The sequence below is a fragment of the Ambystoma mexicanum genome, chromosome 4q, assembly GCF_040938575.1.
Source record: "Ambystoma mexicanum isolate Mex_15411 chromosome 4q, UKY_AmexF1_1, whole genome shotgun sequence".
In the NCBI taxonomy this organism is placed as follows: Eukaryota; Metazoa; Chordata; class Amphibia; order Caudata; family Ambystomatidae; genus Ambystoma; species Ambystoma mexicanum.
In genome coordinates, this window is record NC_090928.1 from 1,250,263,433 (window position 1) to 1,250,271,103 (window position 7,671).

Here is a 7,671-nt window from a genome sequence, read left to right on the forward strand (position 1 = left end):
GCTTGACGGGGAAAGAGGCTAGAAAGGAAAAAGGGCGAGGACCCTCCCCACATCTCGCTGGTGAGGAGGGGAGTTAAGAGGGTGGACCTGGAGGGATGCGGGAAAACCTGATGTTCTGGCTCTGCAAGAGACCCATTTGCTGCGGAAGGATCAACGAAGGCTGAGGTTGAAGGGATTCCCGGTAATACTTTTCGCATCAGGTCCTTCCAAGAAAGGTGGGGTGGCGCTGGCATTTGGAAGGGGGGTAGACTTTCGGGTTGCTGACACCATCCGGGATAAGAATGGGAGATACATCATGGTTCGGGGAGAGTACATGGGCTCGCACCTCACAATAGTTTCGGTGTATAGCCCAAATGTGGGGCAAGACCAGTTTCTGCGTGGGATGGTGGGAACTCTACAAGACTTTGCAAGAGGACAGATAATATTGATGGGGGACCTGAATTTGGCATGGGACGGAAGGAGGGACCGTTCGCAGCTGAGGGGAGGAGGAGGGGGTGTGGTTGCCTAGCCTAAATTGAAGGAACGGTGGGAGGAAGCGGGCTTGCGAGACGTGTGGAGAGTGTTAAGGGGGGAGGAGGAGGGGTTTACGTTTCTTTCGGATGTTCACAGGTCCCAGTCCAGAATCGACTATATCTGGGTGTCTGCGAGCTTGGTTGACTCCATAGAGGTAGGCCCTGTGGGGATAGCAGACCATAAGGTAGTTCAAATGCGGCTACGGTTGGGGGGTAGAAGGCCGGGGCTGTGGAGGTGGAAGTTCCCGGAGGCGATGCTCAGAGACCAGGTGACGAGTGGGGAGATAGAGGGGAAGATCCGAGAATATTTTGACCAGAACAGTGATCTGGACATGAGTCTGGAGGTGAGATGGGATGCTTTTAAGGCCACGTTGAGGGGTGATTTAATCGCCCTGCAGGCGGAGAGACACCGACAGATGCGGAGGCTGGAGGAGCAGTTGGAAAAAGAGGTGGAGGCCGCTAGGGAGCGGGTTGGGAAAAACCCTTCTAAAAAATTGTATAAGGAGTATAGGGCGGTAGAGGGTCAATTGGCGATCCTCAGAAATAAAAAAGCGGAGGCGGCCATGTTAAGGGTCAGGCAGAAGTACTATGCTAAAGCTAACAAGGCCGACTCGCTCCTGGCGCGCTTACTGAGGGGTGAGAGGGAACACAATGTAATCGGGTCGATGAGGAGCAGGGAAGGGGCGAGACTCACCAAGACAGAAGAGATTAAAGGGAGGCTAGCAGAATTTTACGAGGATCTATACTCCTCACAGAACCCGTCAGGTGACGCTCAGAGGAAGTTCTTGGAGGGCCTTGCGCTCCCGCGGCTCTCTGACGAAGAGGGGGTAGAATTAAGCCGAGCTATATCAGAGGATGAGGTGCGGGCAATCATATCAGCCCTCCCCAGGGGTAAGGCCCCCGGCCCAGACGGCTACCAAGCAGCCTTTTATAAGCACTTCTCTCACCTCCTCGTTCTGCATCTGACGCAACTATTCAACTCCTTCAGGGCTAGGGGGTGTATCACCCCATCGATGGAGGAGGCTAAGATAAAGCTTATACACAAAGCGGGTAAGGACCCCGAGGAATGTATGTCATATCGTCCCATTGCCCTCATAAACACTGAGGCAAAAATGTATACCAAAATTCTGGCGAAGAGGCTGGAGAGGTACCTTCCTACGTTGATTCATCAGGACCAGTCAGGCTTTGTGGTAGGGAGACAGACGGCTGATAATATTCGGAGGGTGGCCCACATTGTTGAGAAGGCACGGAAGACGACCACTCCGGTGATTCTTTTAGCGCTGGACGCAGAAAAAGCGTTTGATCGGGTGGAGTGGTCGTTCTTATTCCAGGTGATGGAGCGGATGGGGCTAGGGCCAGGTTTCATTAGCATGGTCGAGGCGAATTACAGGAACCCCAGGTTGCGGATCCTGGTCAGTGGGGAAGCCTCCAACCCAATTAGGCTTAGAAGAGGTACGAAACAGGGCTACCCCCTGTCCCCTTGCTTTATGCAATTTACCTGGAACCCCTATTATTGGCCATAAGAGAATCCAATCGTATCCGGGGCGTACCGTTTGGGGGTGGCCAACATAAAGTGGCAGCTTTTGCAGATGATATGCTGCTCATGTTGACGCGGCCGGTGGAGTCTATTAAGGCGTGTGTTGAATTGTTGACCGAATTTGGGGAGGCATCAGGATTGCGCATCAATCTGCAAAAATCCGAGTTGATGAATCTATCTTTGGAAGAGAAGTAGGCATGGATACTTAGGGAGGTCTCCCCATTTAGGTGGAGCCCAGGGGGGATTAGGTACTTGGGGATTTGGATCACCCCCTCATTGGCCGGGTGGTATGGCGCAAACTATGCCCCTTTGCTTAAAGATATCAAGAGAGATTTACGGCGCTGGAGCGCCCTTAGGATCTCCTGGCTAGGGAGGAGAGAAGCAGTCAAAATGGTGATTCTGCCTCGTATCTTGTATCTTTTTCAAGCAATCCCTTTGGCAATCCCGCCGCGCTTTTTTAGGGAACTTGATCAGGTGGTTAGGGACTTCATATGGGAGGGTAAGAAACCGCGCCTGTCTTGGTGCCTCCTCATGGCGTCTAGGGATTGAGGGGGCCTGGGGCTGCCGGATTTCCGGCGATATCATGACGCTGCGCTCCTCAGGGTAATTAGGGAATGGTTCGCAGATAATTATGAAAAGCATTGGGTACAAATGGATAGGGCATTCGCTTGGCATCACTTGGGAGAAGTACTATGGCTTCCGCGGAAACTGCGGCCGTCGCTCATCTACATGAGTGAAATTACAAAGGGTGTGGTGACCGCTTGGGACAGGGTGGTAGGGAGCCGAGGGGTTTCGTCTTTTTCGTCTCCTTTTACCCCTGTTTTTGATAATGGAGACTTTACGCCGGGATTGGAGAGAGGGGCGTTTCGAGCGTGGGATGATGGGGGCTGTAAGACCCTGAGGGACATGTTTAGCAACAGCACGGTAAAAACATTCAGGGGATGCAAGCAGGCGTTTGGAGTTGGTGAGGGAGAGAGACATAGATATTTTCAACTAAGACATTGGGTAATGTCGACTGAGATGAGGAAAGGGGCCACGAGGGAGCTCACACAGTTTGAACGATTCCTCTTGACCCATGATGGTACCAGGGGCTTGATATCAGATCTGTATAAACTTCTGGAGGGCGGGGGCCTGGCGGTCAGGTGGCTGTATATGAAGGTCTGGGAGCAGCGGAGGGGGGTGGGGCTGGAGAGAAGAGATTGGGAGAGATTATGGAGGTTGGTCCCTAAATTGATCAGAGCACCCCGATTACAGGAAGCCTGGTATAAGTACATCTTTGATTGGCACTACACTCCAGCCAAACTTCATGCGATGTACCCCACAAACTCTAGTGATTGCTGGAGGGGCTGTGGGGAGGTGGGCACGGCGACGCATATCTGGTGGGACTGCCCACTTATTAGACCCTTTTGGCGGGAAATTGCAGGTGCTCAAACTCAGACCCAAGAGCTAGGGGAGCCTCGGAGCCCCAGAGAGATTCTATTGGGCATGGGGGGGATGGAAGAGGGGGTGGAAGGGCGAGAACCCCCAAGGCGCACATTGTGTATATTTTGGCAGCAACGGGGTTAATCGCACAGAACTGGAAGAGCCTGAGGATCCCCACGGAGAGTGATTGGCTCAGGAAGATGTGGGACATTGTTTCCTTGGAGTGGGCCACTTATGCAGTTGAGGGGAAGCTGGAGAACTTTGCAGCGGAATGGGGTGAGACTTTGGACTATTTGAAAGGCGATTTCAGGGAGCAATGGTGCCCGCAGAGACTAAAACTGTTAGATATCTACAGCTGCTAGGCCAGAATGGCTGACTTGAGGTTGAAGGCTGTTCTTATTCAGGTGCTGCAACTGGGAAAAGGGGGGAGGGGTTGGGGGGGTGTTATGGTTGTTGCTATTTTCTTGTTTATTGATCTGCTGGATTTGTGAAAATTAATAAACAGAAATAAAAAAATAAAAAAATAACATCTTTTAATTCTCCCCGCAATCCTCAGTAAAATAATGTGATGCGTTTTTCTTCGGGCCAACCTGATTCAGCAACCAGACGATTGAATGTCGCTAAATATGCAATGGGCCTCATTACGAGGTATGCTGGTAAGGGAAAAATGATGCCGGTATGTAAATACTGGCATCATTTACCGTTCCGTAGCATTCTGACCCACAAACCCGGTATTAACGGCACAGTTATTTACTGTGCCGCAAATAGCGGCATAGGCGCGTACACGCGCCTCTTCAGGCAGGAAATACCGGCATGTCTGTAATAGGTGCCAATTACAACCCACGCAAACATGCAAATACCGGCATCGCAAACCCAGTAATAACGGGCTGCATGATGCCGGCAAAACAGGCATCGCGGACCACCCGCAAACAGCAACCAAGATACAAGGCAGCTGCCACAGGTGCACAGAATCCCCACAGGTGGAGTCAATGGAGGCTTTGCCAGTATGAACTGAGCACACCCACACACCACAACCCCCCACACAGGTGTAGGCAATGTAGAGTGGCCCAGTACAAAAGGAGCACACCTACACACCACACCCCTTCCTACACCAAAATGCTACCACTAGCATTTTCAATCATGGCGCAGGAGGACATGCCTATACTGCTACAACTACAGCAACAACAGCAACAACAACAACTACAGCAGCAAGAACAGGCAGCACAGAGGAGACGCAGGAGGAGAAGGAGGGTGAGACAGGGCCAGCAATTACCACCAGCGCAGCCACCAGCGCCTCGTAGGCAGCCACCAATCCCTCGCACCAGACCCAGCCAAATCAACCTAACCCCTGAGCAGATCCACACCCTGTACCGGTTGGACCGTGACACCATCACCACCATAGTTGAGATGATACAGAACGACATTGCCAGCCACATACAAATATGCACTGCCATCCCCCCACTACTAAAGGTGGTGTCTGTGCTACACTTCCTGGCCACAGCCACCTACCAACACACAGTGGGCCAGCCGCATGGCATTTCACAACCACTATTCTCACGCATGCTGAACCAAGTGCTGGATGCCCTCCTGAAGCACGCAAGCACCCACATATCCCTACCACGGACTGCACAGGAGATAGCCGAAACAAAAGTAGGCTTCCATGCACTGGCAGGCATCCCAAATTGTGTTGGTGCCATCGACTGCACCCATGTGGTATTGGTAGTCCCCCATGCCATAGAGGCGGTGTACCGCAATCGCAAGCAATACCACTCCATCAATTTGCAATTGGTATGTGACTCCAGCAAGGTCATCACCCATTGCTGCGCCCGATTTCCTGGATCCACACATGATGCCATGGTACTGCGCAACGCCACGCTACCCCATCACATGGAGCGACATGCTGGACCACGTGCCTGGCTGCTCGGTGAGTTGCACAACAGGCCCATGGCCATGCTGTGGGGTACTCATGTGTGCGGATGCAGAAGGGGGGGTCTACTGCACCCGGGTGGGAAAGGGGGGGGATACTTCACCAGGGTGGGAAAGGGGGGGTTAATAGTACACCTGGGTGGCAATAGCCAGTGAGTGGAGAATGAATGCAGAGCTAAACACTCCTCACCTGGCCCAGCCAAATGGAAAATGACACCTCACTGGGCCACATATCACAAATAATGCATATGGATGACAACAAGTTAGAGGCACAACCTGGGCACCATGGTGATGGCAAGCAATGCATGACTGAATAGGATGGCAACTGTAGCAATGCGGCTAGTGTGACCATGCATAGTGAAGAACATACAGCATGAATTGGAGGCTAAACATTGTCTCACTGCCACAGCACATCTGCCTCAGCATGCATGATTACACCCTGCATCATCTATTCGTCCCCATCCAGTGTTCCACACCTCTTTACAGTATACATTCCACATAGGTGACTATTTGGTACACATACAGGGACATGTGCATGCCCACACCAAATAGCTGCTGCCATGACCGTGCTCCCTGAAGGTGGCAGTTCAGAGTGACACATACCTATTTGTATCTGCTTGCAGGTGATGGAGGATATCCCTTGAGGCCGTGGCTACTTACCCCTGTGCGGAACCCGTAGAACAGCCATGAAGAGGAGTACAATCATGTGCACACTCGTACCTGTGTTGTGATTGAGCAGACCTTTGGCCTGTTGAATGCGCGGTTCCGCTGCCTAAGCAGGTCTGGTGGGGCACTCCTATATAGGCCTGAGAAGGTTGCAAAGATCACCATGGCCTGTGTCATGCTGCACAACATGTGTGTCCGAAGGAATGTACCATTGCCACCTGACATTGACATGCATGGGCCGGGTGAGGATGAAGGGGATGGAGACGGAGGCGAAGGAGCCCCCCTGCCAGTACGTGATGCACGGGACGGCCATGCTGTACGCCAAGCACTAATTGACGAATACTTTTGAAACACAGGGACGATGAATGACTTGTGTCAGTCAGACACTGGGCCAATGTGAACATGCACAAAGGGAATGTTGGTGGTTGGGCACTGAACACCGTAACACATTAAATGGATGAACACGAAAAATAACAATGTCCAGCCATGGATTTTTCTCATCACAACTTGTGTATTATTTGTAACAGCAAAACTGTGCCCACTCCCCCCTCCCAGAACCACCCAACAAACTCCCTCACCCACCCCACATACCCCAGTGAATAGGCCAACAAACTCCCTCACCCACCCCACAGATCCCAAATGTCCCCATGTGTGCAACCAACAGTGTTGCCTTCACCAATGTAGTTCCTCACATATTGCCATTTACCATAATGTCATTTCTTTGCGACTTTTGGGTCTGGGGGTGCCATGGCCGAGCGCCGTGCGCTCCTGCGCGTTAAGCACGCAGGGCTTGATTGCACCGAGGTGGAAGGGGATGACGTGGTTGAGGTGTCTATTAGCAGTCCCCTGGCTGGGCCATGGTGTGGCTGCTGCACTTGCGTGATGTTTGCAAGAAGGGCCTGGGTCAGTGACCCATGCACTCCCGGAATGCACACGTCGACGCCTCCACGGCAGCTGTATTGGCAGCAATGGCCGTGGCTATGGCCTTCATGGCCTCATCACCAGCGACGACCTGTTGTCGCATTATCTGTAGCATTTCTTCTTGGCGGACCTCTACCCTTGCCAGACGGACCTCGAAGGGGGTTTCAGCCGCAGGTGTACTGGCGGCTGGCGGGGTGGTGGAGGGCAGGGTGGTGGCTGGCGGGGTGGTGGAAGGCAGGGTGGTGGCTGCCGGGGTGGTGGAAGGCAGGGTGGTGGCTGGAGGGGTGGTGGAAGGCACCTGCGTGGGGTCCTCGTCCTGGGCAGTGTCCTCCTCGAAGATGCCAATGTCCGATTCTCCAAGGTCGGAGTCATGCAGACATGGGTCATCCTGGCTCTCAGTCTCCACAGATGGGAGGGTGCTGGCAATGGGCGTTGGGCTGGGCGTTCCGGACATTACCTCTGCCTCTTCAGCCACCTCTGTGGACACGATGTCCGTGGTGGCCGGCGGAACAGCTACCACTGTCGCAGTAGGTGCCCCCTGCAGGGTTGATGCCTTGCGTGGCACACTGGGTGTGGCTGCAGGCAATTTCTTGGACGAGGGGGTGGCGGTGGCCCTGGTCCCCTTGCGTGCACAGGTTGTGCTCGCACCCCTGTCCTCTGTTCCACCTTCCTCATCGGTGCCTGGGA